This window comes from Lissotriton helveticus, chromosome 1_1 (assembly GCF_964261635.1).
Source record: "Lissotriton helveticus chromosome 1_1, aLisHel1.1, whole genome shotgun sequence".
Taxonomy (NCBI): Eukaryota; Metazoa; Chordata; class Amphibia; order Caudata; family Salamandridae; genus Lissotriton; species Lissotriton helveticus.
In genome coordinates this window covers 1,603,012,478-1,603,028,562 of record NC_136057.1, presented here as the reverse complement: position 1 = coordinate 1,603,028,562, position 16,085 = coordinate 1,603,012,478, and the positions used below count along the sequence as shown (strand labels likewise).

Genomic DNA, 16,085 nt, shown 5'->3' with positions numbered 1-16,085 from the left:
GCCCAATCGGCTGCCTTGTACGGGGCAGAAATTTGGGGATATACTATATAAGATGCTTTCACCATAGGCGAAAATAAGTTTGTGTACTCACTACTCTACTGACCACTCCCCTAATACCAATGTTTTATGATGCCAACTTAAAAAGAGTGCGAGAAGTAGCTAGACTAAGGCCCCTCCTTCATTGGGTGAAGCTTTGGACCACAGAAGAGTCGAGGCCATACCGGATGGCAGTTGAGGAACTGCTAGCCCTCGACAAAGACCTCACCTTCCCGTGGTTCAAACACGCCCACCAATGGTTTGAAAAACTGGGCCTTGGATCCTTCTGGTCAGAACCAGCCTCGCTGGGCGCTACTTCCAAGCTTCAGCTAAAAAATCGTTACTGAGAGTACATCTACACCAGTCTTTTTCGTAGTTCCTCTCTCTTGGTAGGCTGACAGATCAATTCCTGACTACTAAGGATCGTCCCTCTTAAGAATCTTTTCTTGACTTCTCGCTCAGCAATTTGCAAAAACTTTATATTTTAAATTTTGCTTTGACACATTGGAACTGGGGTCGTTCACTGCACTATCTGGCTCTAACAGGAGTACTGCTTATTCACCTGTATGCACTTTGTGTTCGTTAGCTGCAAATGAAACTACACATCATGTGCTATTTTTCGGTCCAGCATATGCACAGCCTAGAGGGAAATGGATTTGCCCACTGTGCAGAGTGGAGTAGAGCAGAGTGGCACGGAGTGCAGGGCCGTAGCGTGGTGCATAGTAGAGTGGTGGAGAGTGGTGCAGAGTAGAATATAGTGCCATAGAGTGTAGTGGCATAAAGTGGAGCGATGAAGAGTGCTGTGGTGTAGAGTGGAGTGATACAGAGTAGAGCAGTGCTGAGTGCGGTGGCATAGAGTGCATTGGTATAGAATGCTGTACTGCAGAGTAGAGTGGCACAGAATTCAGTGCCGTAGAGTGCAGTGCTGCAGAGTAGAGTGCTGAATAGTGCAGTGGTGTAGAGTGCCCTGGAGTAGAGTACAGTGGTACAGAGTGGAGTACGATGATAGAGTGCAGTTGTTAAGAGTGCATTGGCAGACAGTGCACTGGGATACAGTGCAGTGGTTTAGAGTACAGTAGCATAGAGTGCAGTACCATAGAGTAGATTATTTCAGAGTAGAGTGAAGTGGGAGTGGTGCAGGGTAGAAAGCAGTGGCGCAAAGTCTAAGGACATAAAGTGGTATCGAGTGCAGTGGAGATTAGAGTGACGTTCAGTGGATTGGCACAGAGTGCAGGGACTTAGGGTTGAGTGTTAAAGAGTAAAGTACATTGGCGTAGAGTTTATTGGCATAAAGTGCAGTGGCATAAATTGCAGTGTTGGAAATTGGGGTACAGTGGAGTTGTCCAGAGTAGATTGGAGTGGCCTACAGTGGTATGGTGTAGAGTGCAGTGGCGAATAGTGCAGTGGTGTAGAGTAGAATTTCACCAAGTGCTTTAGCAAAGAGCAGAGTAGAATGGTGCAGAGTGGAGTAGAGCGCAGTGTGGAGTGGTTCAAAACTGGAAAACCCTGCAGTCACAATTAAGGAGCGTAAGAGGCAGTTACAACCCTGTGCGAAGGCGAAGATTACAAGGTCATTCCCGTTTGTTTAGCAGAGATATTGATTGAAGGCAGTCCCATGACATTCTGAAAGCGGTACTGGCCACCGACATCACAAAGCCTTTGCGGAATATGCGGGCTTGAATCGATCCAGTGAAACTTCGCACATGGGGCCCCCAGATGGGACAGCCTTCGATCAATATCTCTGCTATACACACTAGGTTTTCCGGTTTTTATCCGGTTATTATACCTTCGCTATTCAATCTCAAACAGGACTACTGTGAACTATCAATATGGACTACTGTAACTGACCATGTCTGCCCCGGAACTTTCACTGTGGGGTTCCGAGTGGTAACCAGGGTATTATACCTTTGTGATTAAAATGAGACAGGACAGCTGCTAACTATTGCCCTGAAGAAGTTCTTTTGTAAAGAACGAAACGCGTTGGCTGATGTTTGACTGCATGTTTTACTACAAGAAATAAAAAGGAACTTAAAGGACTTGCCAATTAGCGTTTGGACTCTTTTCCTGGTGCACCTTCCACTTTTTTTAAATCCATTATCTGGTTTCCAGTGGAGTCTAATTGCGGTAGACTTCGGAAGTGTATGCACAGGACATTTATACCTATGGTCAGGGATTGAGGTGCTGAACTAAGGGTCAGCCGCAGTCTTGGGAGTTTGTAATGTACATTTTCATAAATGAATTGAAAATAACTCCCAGGGTTCTGGCAGTGGGTGCAAGTAGTCGGGGTCAGATAGACAGATGCTGATGAGGAGGGAAATAACAGAACCTACATTTTAGAAGAATTTAATACGAGTGATGGTAGAGACATCCAGTGCTGGATATTGGTGAAAGGTAGGTACAAAAGATTGAACACTTGGCTGAATAACTAAGAAATGAGAAGCATATTTGGGTGCTATCAGCATAAAGAAGGAATGAGAACCCAAACAAGGGTTGTGGTTTAGCGAGACAAGATGGAAGGAAAAGGAAAGCAACTTGTGGTGCGCCCAAAGAAAACAGAACGAATATCAATATCTTGGAACACCGGGCAACTTAAAAAGAGCCTCCAGAAGGGTAACAGGTAGCCATTTGTGGGCTAGCTTATGATTCTTAGCAAGTTCAGACAGTGTTGTAGGGCAGGATAATCTAAAGTATTGAATGTAGGAGGTAAATCTAGAAGTAAGAGGGTAGACAAAAGGCAATTGTGAAGAGCAGTGGTGATTAAGTTGGATACATTAGAAAGTACATGTTCTGTTCTGAGAAGGGGTGAAGTACTTTGTTAGAGGATAGATACAGCGAAAGTTCCAAACCTTTGGAGAAAATAAGGGTGTTGAGATACCAGGCATTAACTGAGAAAAGAAGGATTAGCAGTATTATTTTGAAAAAGATTGAACACTGGCCTGACACAACGGAATTAGTTACACAGATGAACTCTGGAAGTGGGAGTAGGTGGTTTAAAAGTTTGAGGGTTGACAGGATCAGATGATAAGAAAATTGAATGGCTCATGTTAAAGGAATTAGTTCACTGGACAATGTTGTGCCAAAGTGTATGAGTATAGATGAGTGGGGTTGGGGTGAAAGATGAAGGAGGTGGAGCATAAACAGTGTTGACAGGGTGAATCTTATAGTTGAGATTTTTTAAGAAACATATGTAGCAAAATCATTATCCGATAAAGACGGGTCATTGATGAGTGAGCATGGTGGAGAGTTGTTGTAGCATTTCTTATCCCGTTCTCTCTCTATCCCAATATCTCTATCTAATCCCTTCATAGGTGCAAAGATTACTATTTTACATGCTAAGGCCATCATTTTTTAGACTATGTATCTGACTAAACAAACTATTTTGGAAATCCCAGCACCATAAATGGAGCCCAGATTCCAAAAACGCCTTGGGACCACACAAATTTGAAAATATCTTATACAAACGCAATTAATATAACTAAAACATATGATAACTGGATTTTTGGTATGTTTTAACACTACCTTATATTTGAGCAGACCTGTTTTTGAAAACAATGTGGCTTCACTTTCCATGCAGTTAAAAAAAAGAGAGAATCCTTTTCATGTAGCCCAGTATCTTCCAAAACATTCAAGAATCATCGGTTAGTTCTGTTAAATCGACAGACTGTCCAACAGGGAGAGGGAGAGGAGTTGGCCTAACGGCTAGGGCGGTCGACCTCGAATCTGGGGAACTGGGTTCGAGTCTCAGCAATCACGCTGAACATCCTGTGATTCTGGGCAAATCACTTAATCTTCCCATGCCTTACAAAAACAAGCATTTGCAATGCAATAGGTCTCGCATTTGGGCGAGTTTAAGCTATTGGCATTGTAAATGACAATGCCTTTCATTTATTTTGTTTAAAAGAAAATAAATGGCAATGTCATTTACAATGTTAATAGCTCAAAATCATGTACATGCTAGACCTGTTGCATTGCAAATGCTTGTCAAAGTTATCAACAGACCAGGAGGAAATTACAGAGCCATCTCTACTGCAGACAAGTTTGATCAATATTTCCATTCCACTTACCAGCCCTCTCTCATCAGGCTCCAAACTATTGCAAAATATATTTATCTGTTTTCTCTCATGCCTTAAAAGTGTGCTCTACTATCGTCCACCTAATGCACCTTTCTGGACTATTTCAGATGCTTTAGGAGGCTGTACAACTTCAGCCAATATAATTCTTTGAGAACTTATACTTACCAAACTCTCACGGTAAACAATAATTTTAAGATAGTATCATAACATACAGGCTTTCTAACGTAAAAGGGCATTGCCTGGAAGGCTCACTCAAAGGCACACCTCTATTCTTACTGGACAGTGTACACTATGCCAAATTGATGGCAATGACAAAGAGCGTTGCACATTCTAAACCCAATGGCTAAACCCTCTCTCCTCCCACACAAAACACATTACTCATTAGACCTTAGCCCCACCTGTTTCAATGTATTTGTAATGTCCTCCGTTACAGCCTATGTGATGTCTCAGCAAACTACCCCTGCAATCTCTCCACTTCATACTTGCAAGTTAAATTTTTCTTCAGAAAAATAAAACATGGCTCCACAAACTCCAGTTGGTTTTCGCAAATAGATCAATCAAAACTGTCATTACTTAAAAAAGCAGGCCTAAATTAAAATCCTTTCAAAAAGGGGGAGGTGATGGACAGAGTATCTGAGTTAATCAGAACACTCCTACCCAGTCAACAGATCAGGGCTTGATCCATCACCGTTTTTTAGCTCACTGCACCATCCCAGTTCAGAACCTGGCTACATGCAAATGAGTCTGTCCCTGGCCCAGTGCATCATGGGAACAGGGCAGACCACACTACCAAGCCAATTCTTTACTGGAAAGGAAACAAGCTTCCGGGGACCGGTTTCTGGCATTACAGCCGTCTTCGGCCCGGCTTGCTTGAATCCTGATGGTGCAGTGAGCAAGAGAATCACATCTGAGCATACCCTTCCACACTAGTGGTGGCCAAAATAATTTCAAAAAGGGGGTGGTGATGGACAGAGTATCTGAGTTAATCAGAACACTCCTACCCAGTCAACAGATCAGGGCTTGATCCATCACCGTTTTTTAGCTCACTGCACCATCCCAGTTCAGAACCTGGCTACATGCAAATTAGTCTGTCCCTGGCCCAGTGCATCATGGGAACAGGGCAGACCAAACTACCAAGCCAATTCTTTACTGGAAAGGAAACAAGCTTCCGGGGACCGGTTTCTGGCATTACAGCTGTCTTCGGCCCGGCTTGCTTGAATCCTGATGGTGCAGTGAGCAAGGGACTCATGTCTGAGCATACCCTTCCACGGCTGCAATGCCAGAAACCGGTCCCCGGAAGCTTGTTTCATTTCCAGTGAAGAATTGGCTTGGTAGTTAGGTCTGCCCTGTTCCCATGATGCACTGGGCCAGGGACAGACTAATTTGCATATAGCCAGGTTCTGAACTGGGGTGGTGCAGTGAGCTAAAAAACGGTGATGGATCAAGCCCTGATCTGTTGACTGGGTAGGAGTGTTCTGATTAACTCAGATACTCTGTCCATCACCACCCCATTTTTGAAAATATTTTGGCCACCATAAGTGTGGAAGGGTATGCTCAGACATGAGTCCCTTGCTCACTGCACCATCAGGATTCAAGCAAGCCGGGCTGAAGACGGCTGTAATGCCAGAAACCGGTCCCCGGAAGCTTGTTTCCTTTCCAGTGAAGAATTGGCTTGGTAGTTTGGTCTGCCCTGTTCCCATGATGCACTGGGCCAGGGACAGACTAATTTGCATATAGCCAGGTTCTGAACTGGGATGGTGCAGTGAGCTAAAAAACGGTGATGGGTCAAGCCCTGATCTGTTGACTGGGTAGGAGTGTTCTGATTAACTCAGATACTCTGTCCATCACCACCCCCTTTTTGAAACTAAATTAAAATCCAGCAGTGCATCGTTAGAGCAGCCCTGATCGCTTACAAGTTTTGTTCTCAACCAAAGATTTCCTTTTGAGAAGAATAACTAACGCCACTAACAAAGCATACAAATTCTGCCCGATGGCAGACGATTAGTGCACACTCTTGCAAATAATTCCATCCCTTTCAAATGATGTTATATCTCCGGCACAGGGTAAAGAGTGTACAGAAAAGCGAGGTAACTTCCTGCGCCATCACTTTCACACCCTGTCTTACTCAGACTCGTCAAATGTTAACCTAATATTATGTGCAATAGAAATGAATACGTTAAATTAAACATGGGAACGTGAGTGTTTACACACTCTTATACGACAAACACATAAGCAGGCACCGAGAAACACAGACATGCATCAACAAACCAAAGTACGCCCCTAGCTTCCTGTGTTGCCCAGTGCCACAATTCCTGTGAATATGCCCATTAAAGACTGATATCCGCGACAAGACAGACTGAGCCTGACCACGCTCTCCGTTTCCTCTTGTTTGTAACCTCAGGGCGTTGTTTCCTCTGTCCTACAAACACACACAACCTCGAATTCCCACACACACTATGGTTTATCTAACTCATATATTATGCAGGTACAGACATACATCAACTAAACACCACTAAAACACACTTCCACACACAAAGCAACGCACATCCACATACACACAAACCACAATTGCAGGGAAACAACGTTACTGATACCTCAAGTTGGCAATGTAGAGTTAAAAGTGATCACAACGTAGCCAGGACAACTGAAAATGCACAATGGAAGAATAGTTGCGTCTGTTTCACGGACAGAGAGAAAACTAGAGCCCCTGCTTGTTTCTGAGAAGTGCCGGTGCTCTGCGAATGAGAAGCAATAAGGGGACTGTAGAGGGAAGGGACGGGGTGGTTATGATTAAAGAAGCGAAGGAACAGAATGCCTGCTGTGCTAGTGTTTGCATAGTGTTTACCCGCATATTTATGCTGCCTCAAAGCGCTGTGTGGAACAGGAGAGGCCAGGAAGGGTAGGGATGAAATCAGTCAGGAAAAGAGGAGTTTGTACTGGGCCTCAGACCCCGTATCAGCAGGAAGTTCGAAGGCCGAGGGACAGAAACATGCTCATCTGCATGGCTACCATGCTTTAAAGGTCCCTGCATAGAGACCGTTTCACATGAAGCCATGTAAGCCGAGCCGCTGCCAGTAATCGGAGCATTCGGGGGAAGATGGTGAGCACTGGGAGACAGACCAAGCTGTACAAATGATAACCCGATCCCGGCCATGGATCGGGAGTCAGACCCTTAAAGGAAAGGTATTAAACAAGCAAACAAATCCCCCCGGCCCTCACTTACCACATGCCGTCTACCTCCGGCCACAGAAACGCTGGAGCACACACACCGCAAGTCGGCCTGGAGCGCGCCTCGGAAGAGACGCGGGAGGACAGGAGCGTGACGCCGTGAGCGCGCACGTTGGCGTTCCCGTGCGTTCACAGACCTGAGTCGGCTCGTGCCTAGGTCTGGATCGGCTCGTGCCCAGCTCTGTTTCCCTTGGGAGGAAGCACGGCGACAATAAGTCTCGTTGGCGGCAGCGCTTCGCGCTGCAACGCCAGCGAGACCTAAAAATGAATGTGTCCTCATGTAATGCAACTGGTGCTATGTAAAGAACTCTGAAGTTCGCGCTATATAAAACTCTGTAAAATAAAATAAACGTCCTTCGGATTGCCAGCGATCCACAAATCCTACTACTGAACTTGGGCTGAAGAGATTCTTCTGAGTCCGACATTCTCAGTGCCAATGCCAACCTGTACAGAAGAGCATTGATTTTATCACACCTCAAACCTGAAGGCCTATACTCATACTCCATAATCAGCAGAAGAACAATCTCTGCATGCATTAAGACACTGTTGGAACTGTAGCTCTACGTGTATCAAGACACTCAACAACAACATACCGTTTATAAGTAACTTACCAAACTTCTCGGTCCTTAGAAAGTCTCCACACTATAATAACAAGCTCTCAACTATGCAAGAGCTATTGGCTTTGCTAATGTGTTTTAGCCAGGTTGTACACCAGCTTGGCTGCTGTTCAGAATGGCTAAACGTTAGTGGTGAAGAGGAGATTAGTGTGGAGTGTCGTAGAGTGGACTGGCGAAGAGTGGAGTAGAGTGGTGTAGAATGAAGTGGCACAGGGTGTAGTGTATTGGAGTGTCATAATGTGGAGTTGTGTAGAGTGGCGTACAGTGGAGTAGAGTGCATTGGCTTAGAGTGTTGCAGAGAATAGTGGCGTAGAGTGCAGCAGCATAAATTAGAGTATTACATAGTAGAGTGTAGTGGGATAGAGTGCAATGGTGCAGACTGGAGGATTATTATAAAGTTTATTTCAGAAAATTGATTCCTTAAAATTTGCAGACAATAAACAATCATTTAAATATAATTTCCCAGACCCGATGGGCCTTCAGCAGCTTTTGATAATTTGTAATGCTTTTTGTCTATCTAAGGGCCTCGAGATTAATATCTTGAAAACTAAATTCATGACTGTCAGGCTGCATGAAAAATTAAGCAAGTCATCTCTCTGGCAAATTTAAAACTAGGTTGAGTTTCTAGATTTGAGTACCTGGGTATAATGTTCAATAGTAAATTGTCATAGTCTCCACACAGAGAAGAGAAAGGTTGTGATCCAGCACCAAGCTTCTTCAATTTACAAGAGGTTGCAGGGAACAGCTTCGAGAACCTTACTCCCAGCACTTGAACTCTATAAAAACTTAAAGTCCCAATCAGCTGCCTTGTACGGGGCGGAAATTTGGGGATACACTAATCAAGATTCTTTCACCATAAGCGAAAATAAGTTTGTGTACTCACTACTCCACCTTCTACTGAGCACTCCCCTAATACCAATGTTTTAAGATGCCAAATTAAAAAGAGGGCAAGAAGTAGCTACACAAAGGCTCCTCCTTCATTGGGTGAGGCTTTGGACCACGGAAGAGGCGAGGCCATACCGGATGGCAGTTGAGGAACTGCTAGCCCTCGACAAAGACCTCACCTTCCTGTGGTTCAAACACGCCAACCAATGGTTTGAAAAACTGGACCTTGGATCCTTCTGGTCAGAACCTTCCTCTCTGAGAGCTACTTCCAAGCTTCAGCGAAAAAATCGTTACTGAGAGTACATCTACACCAGTCTTTTTCGTAGTTTCTCTCTCTTGGTAGGCTGCCAGATCAATTCCTGACTACTAAGGATCGTCCCTCTTATGAATCTTTTCTTGACCTCTCGCTCCAGCAATTTGCAAAAACTTTATAATTTTTATTTTGCTATGACACATCGGAACTGGGGTTGTTCACTGCACTATGGGGCTCTACCAGGAGTGCTGCTTATTCACCTGTATGCACTTTATGTTTGTTAGCTGCAAATCTAACTACACATCATGTGCTATTTAACTGTCCAGCGTATGCAAAGCCTAGAGGGAAATGGATTTGCCCACTGTGCAGAGTGGAGTAGAGCAGAGTGACACCGAGTGCAGTGGCATGGAGTGCAGGGTCGTAGCGTGGTGAATAGGAGTGGTGGAGAGTGGTGAAGAGTAGAATATAGTGCCATAGAGTGCAGTGGCATAAAGTGGAGTGCTGTGGTATAGAGTGGAGTGATGCATAGTAGAGCAGCGCAGAGTGCAGTGGCATATAGTGCATTGGTATAGAATGCTGTAGCGCAGAGTAGAGTGGCACATTATTCAGTGCCGTAGAGTGCAGTGTTGCAGAGTAGAGTGTAATAGAGTAGAGTGGTGTAAAGCACAGTGGCGTAGAGTGATGTTGAGCAGAATGGCAGAGTAAAGTGGCGCTGAGTGCAGTGGTGCAGAGTAGAGTACAATGGAGTAGAGTAGGGTATACTGGTGTAGAGTGTTGCAGAGTGTAGTGATGTGGAGTGCAGTGGCATAGAGTGCAGCAGCGTAGAATTCAGCAGCGTACAATGCAGCATTGCAAATTAGAGTTGAGTGCAGTGGTGCTGGCTGTAGTGGTGCAGATTAGAGTGGCACAGAGTGCAGTGGAGTAGAATCGCAGACTACAGTGGAGTAATGCAAAGTGCAGTGGCGTACAGTGCAGTGATTTCAGAGTAGAGTGGCAGATAGTGCAGTGCTGCTGAGTAGAGTGCCGTAGAGTACAGTGGTGTAGAGTGCACTGAAGTAGAGTACAGTGGTGCAGAGTAGAGTGCGGTGACAGAGTGCAGTTGTGTAGTGTGCATTGGTGGACCGTGCACTGGGATACAGTGCAGTGGTTTAGAGTAGAGTAGCATAAAGTGCAGAAGCATAGAGTAGATTGTTTCAGAGTAGAGTGAAGTGGGAGTGGTGCAGGGTAGAGTGAAGTGGCATAGAGTCTAAGGACAGAGAGTAAAGTGGTATCGGAAAAAAAAAAGACCTTTCCTTGCCCCCGTATCCAGCAAGATTGTCACGTAAATCCAAAGTCTGAGAAAGAAAAGTAAACACCAAGCTCCCTCTGAAGGCAAAGCTTGACATTTGACCTCTGTCTTTGAATGCACAACAAATGTGTCAAGAAAAGAACAAGATTTACAGGCCTGTTTACAGAAAGTAGCACTGTGGAAGAATACAAGGGGAGTTGGTGTGAAAAGGCTTAGTTCCTTGGAAGAAACAAACTTACCCTTGACAGCCTAAAACAAATGAAGCCAGCAAATAGAAATCCAGAAATGCGAGTAACAAACCACAAAGCCAATGGTAAGCAACGAGCGGACTGCATTCTCAGGGAAGCTTTCTGAATGCCCGCAATATGTCTTTAGCAAACTAGACAGTTTGACTAACTGGTCGACTTCGACCTAAAAAAAAGTGACCACTGTTTTGAGCAAAATATTTTCACTGTGGGCATAATTCCATCCTGAAAATAAAATGCAAATGAATGTTCAATAAGATCCTTCTCAATTAAGTCGTATGTCCCAGTGGGATGTTTGACTTATCCTAAGTAAAGTACTTCATGTGTATCACATGAACTTGGCATTATCGTTTTTACCCAGATTTGTTTCCAGGTGGAAAATAAACAATTTTTGTTTTAACAATATAATTCCAGCATGAATTATTGACACGTGTGGGTCAACAATTTGTGGGGTCTCATACACAGTACAGCTACTCCTGAATTAGTCGGGAGTCCATTTTGTCGACTCAATGTCCCAATTAAATACTTGATCAAGCTCTCCAATTTCTGACCATAACAGGAAACAGCATATATCTTTGGAAGATGTACCAAATTACAATTTCAGTTTCTTAACATGTTATTAACATGTTGCTGTCCATGAAGTAGTGATGCTATGGATCTTATGACATTTTAAATCCTGTGCATGGTCTCTCCTCATGCCTTGCCCCTACTTAATCTTCCTCTACCCCTTTTCCTTCCTTCAACCTTGGTCTCGCTCTTAGCCTTCGCCCTCAACATCTGAAAACGTCAACTCTCTCCAGGGCATACCATCCATCATTTTGAAGCTTTGCTGTTTCGAAATTCAAGTACCTTATTTTCCATAGCCTTCATCTCATCATCTTTCACAAGCCATGACCTTTGTCGCCATACAATCTATTTCATATCCCATCACTCTCTTCTGCACGGTTTCTCACAACGTATCTCTCCTCCTAACCACTAATACTCTTGCTTCAAAGCCTTACTCTCCCACTTCATCTCTCTGGACCCTCCTCGTTTGGCCTCCCTTCTTTACGGTGAGTTGCTCTCCCCAGTGCACCGACCTTCCTCTATCTTTCCAATCTTTCAGTGCAGCCTCTCTGTCTTCTGCCAGTTCCTTCCTCTCTCTGCCTCGTGCTCTCTATCCGTAGCCTCAATATGTCGAACTAATACTAGTTTCTCTAATGCCCTCTTGTCTTTTTCCGTCTCCACCCACATCAACCGTAAGCCCTACGCTATGTCAAAAACTGGTGACTCAAACATATCTGATAAGGCCAAAAGGTGGGGCCTCTCTGCCTTTCAATTGGTATTTACCCATGGTGGCACACGTCATGTACCACGCCCTCTACTATACTCTGTCTGCCTTTAAAAGAGTAGTTGCCTATAGTAGCAACTGCCGCCTTTCGCCGCTCCTCGAGACTGTGCACTCATCCAGCCTTCTAGTGTAAAACAGCGACTTATCCAGTGCCAGGCTGAAATAGTGTTATCTTACTTCTAGTTGAGTGCCCTTTGGTCACACCAAACATCATATTAGCTCTTTTTGCGCCCTCTTATCCAACCCAACACAATAGTTTCAACTTTAGAAGCATGGAGGTTTGTGCCAGACCTCATGAGACATATGAAGAGGAAGACTAGAACTCTGTGACAGGGGCACAAGGACACCAGGCAGAGCAGAGGCACTGGGGTTTAGGTTATTAAGAATGGAGAAATTAAAAAGCCCACTGTGGGCATCCGAGAGCTGTAAGTTTCCTATACACACCACTTGGCAAAAAAACAAACTACACAACGGTCGCAGTTGCAGGCCCAAAGCATTAGTAGACACTGAATTTGTTTCATAATACTACGTCATAGCATGATATGGTGAGCTCACCCTTGAGTAGCAGGTATACTCTCGCTCCGATCTCTAGGGCACTCAACACAGCTTCACTGCACCTCAGCTAACCCGCCTCGCCTCCACCTTCCACCCCATAACACTAACGAGCTGGCAGCGACAAAACGCGGTTTAGACTCTGGTCTACTACTTGCCACCCTAGTGACATACTACATGCCACACTCTCTTACAAACATGTAAATAATGATCCACGTATTTTCAGTGTGATAAGATCAGATAAATGTTGTTCTTTTTGTAATACGCCAGTTGTAACCAACGAGCCTTCAGCGAATGACGTGAAAAGCAGCAGAGAGCAGTGGTGGGGTTTTTGGACATCATTTCATCGTGTTCTTACTTAGTATTATTATCAACCAGTAGTGTCACTGTGCTCCATTGCAGTTAAGGGAACACCACGAAAATATCTATTCTCTTTTACCTACTTGAGAAGAACAAAAGACTGAAATGCCCCTATCTGGATTTAAATACTTTGCCTGCAGGCTATTCCCAGATCTCTGCAGCGTATGCAATAACGCGCAGATGTCAAGCAGCCCGCATCACTTGTGTCACCATTGGCACTTTCTTTCTATACAAGTACACAGTGCATGTTGGGACTTTTTAATTCAACCATTCTCCACTTATGGGTAATTAAGAGTATAACGGGGAAACTGCAAGTGATAGAGCTGACCAAAAGCGGCATACATAAAGCAAAGTCACTGGTACCAGAACTCCCTATCTGCATAGTTGAGACTCCTTGAGCTATCCCTCCTCGCCTGGAACTCCTGAAATGAAGAGCTTGCTAAATCCTATTAGGCGTGGTACTTGTGACCAAGTATGAAACATGTACATAAACCTTCCACTGTACGGTAACATTCATATATCGCTTACTGCGCGTGTGGGGTGGGGGGAAGGGGCGGAAGCAATTGTCTACATGGGTAGTATACTACATCGTGTAGGGTGTTTAGTTGAAAGGGGTTGTCTTTGTTTACAACCTATGTGGGGAGTGTTTCCATGCCATGCATGGTGACCACCGAGGTGCGGTTATTGGCCACAGCACTTAGCAGTGTGATGAATGAAGAAGTGTAGAGATAGGAGTGCAGTTTATTATCTTCAGTAAGCTGGAACCTTCAAACATCCCTGCAGGTCCCAAATGCTATTACTTATGATCGCAGTACAGGAAACTGTTTATTTCATTGGGCTGTCCAGGTTTTTTGTTTAAAAAGGTTTATGGTCTTAAGCAGGCAAAGATGGAGGAAGGGAGTAATGGTTGAGAGGTCTGCTGGGATAGACTTTGTCTCAAAATCCCAAATCTGATTGTCATTTTGAAATGTTATGTGGTCTTAGAATGTAACTGGTCGGGGACAGCAGTGCTAGGCTAAATTACACCAGTGGTATGTGATGGATCTCTTCAGTTATTCCATGTTGTTCAATTGGTGATAGGCGGTTTATTGCTATGGACTGGTAGGGGTGATGAACACGAGCCATAACGTTTCTGTCTTGTGTGAGTGTAGGAGGATCAAGCAGTAGAAGGCAGTTATTATGCAGTCTGTTTGAACTACAATTAACCGCCAGGCTTCCGAGCATCATGGTCTTAGTATGTGTTAAAGTCTAGAGGGTTATATATAAATTGAAATTATTAAATAACGAATGGATTATTACAATAGGTACTGCAAAATAATGACAATACTGATGTTTCAATTACGAGCATTTTCAGTTGCATTATTATTATTGCAGTTTTGCATAGCGTGAGCACCAGTTTTCTTTTACTGAGCACCAGTTCCATGACTCAAGAACACATTGATTTTTGTTTTTAAGGCATGGGGAGATTAAATGATTTGCCCAGGATGTTGAGCAGACGCCGAGTCTCGAACCTGGTTCCCCAGGTCCAAAGTGATGGCAGCTCTAGCCATAACGCCGCATCTTGTCCCATATCTCCCAAAGCTTCCTTACTGCAACCAACCCAACCCACCGAGCTATATTTCTGTCATGATCGTAGAATTTAGGAAAGACGAAACAGGAGCACGTAAAGCAGAGTTCTGTTTCGTGACAACGGTGTGCCCAACATCCGCTCGTAATTGCCACGGCATCCAGAAGGGGCCGCGCCCTCCCCCTTTCAAGTCCAGCATGAACAGCAATTTAAGAGCTTCTTCCCTCAAAATGTAAAACTAAGCTTCTAAGAAACTCGCAAAGAAATTGACCCCTCAAAGCATACGGAACTCATTCGAACGCACCAAAGTACACACCTTTTTTCACAGTACACAAGAATAAGGGACGCTGCTCACCTTCAGAGATGTCCCTCCAGGCTTGGTCACAGGCTTTGCAGAGTGGAAGAGCAGTTCCTGCAACCTTTGCTCGAACCACGCCCTCCGGCGTGAAACGTCAGATCTCTTTCTGGACAACTATTGGACAGCGGAGGCGTCCGTCAGAGACCAACCCTTGCAGCACATCCCGGAAGAGTTGTTGTGATATTCTGTGGAGCTGCTGCAGCTGATTGGCTGCTGAGCCCAGTCGGCAGTCGCTCAAGAAAGAGGGGCAGAAGCAGGCGCTCCCTCAGAAAGGCATAATTTGGTTTTGAATGTGCTAACCATGCTCACTAACTTGCCACAATTCATGGAGAATAGGGACTAACTTCATTTAGAGGTGTGAAGTGCCCGACCGTATGCCCTCCCTTGCCACAGGACGAAGGATCGTATTCCTATTTATTTATTCATTCGTTTTTATATTGCGCATACTTTACCCGAATGTGTCAGAGCGCTGTACAATAGAACCAGTTACATTATATGACTTCAGATTACATGAATTACGTACAAGATACGAAACAGATACATGTATCTAAATACAACAAGCATTGGAAATGCAATAGGTCTCGCATTAGAAAAGTTGGAGCTATTGGTCTTGTAAATGACAAATATTTTATTTATTTGTTGGTTTTTAAAACAGCTAAATTGATAGCTTTGTCATTTACAATGCCAATAGTTATAACTTTCGCGAATGTGACACCTATAGCATTGGAATGCAACACTGAAGAGAGGGTGCTGCCACATCACTTAGTCATTCAAAATAAAACCTCCCTCCTCTAGATTTGCTTGGTGTGTTTGGACCATGGAGGCTGCGAGCATTGGAGGTTCGGGCACTGTGGCGGTGGTGTGTGTGTGTGTGTGTGGGAGGGTCTCTGTTTACATTTAGAGCTGAGCATAGGTATATAACCACCTCCCGCCTCACGGGGTTCACCGGTGGCCTACAAGTTGGAGACCCCCGGGTGAAATGCGCAGGCCGGAGGCTCCCCGGATACATATTTTGGCACCTGTAAGAAGTGGTGGACGGACAAAGTGGGAGAGTGGTGGGGGGGGTCAAGTGGGGAGGCTAGAGAATGGAAGATATTTCGTGACGGGCTCCTGATCAGCTGCGACCTTGTGCTGATAAAATGTGTTTTTATGTTACAGCTATAGAGATGCACCTGCTCTCGCGCGCGCTTGTCCACATGCCACAAGCCTGTACTGTACTTCCCAAGACACGTCTGCAAGGATCACACCCCCTTTTTGCTATGTACAACGGAATCCAACAATTCCACAGTTGCT

General features: G+C 44.6%; 1 protein-coding gene across 1 annotated transcript in view; it reads right to left on the bottom strand.

The window, feature by feature from the left end:
• Positions 1 to 14,895, bottom strand: part of PRR13 (proline rich 13) — a 146,822-nt gene extending 131,927 nt beyond the window's left edge. Inside the window, exon 1 of the mRNA XM_078687745.1 lies at positions 14,790 to 14,895. The gene's annotated coding sequence lies outside the window, so the exon portion shown is untranslated. The remainder of the gene's footprint in view (positions 1 to 14,789) is intronic.
• Positions 14,896 to 16,085: the final 1,190 nt, after the last annotated feature.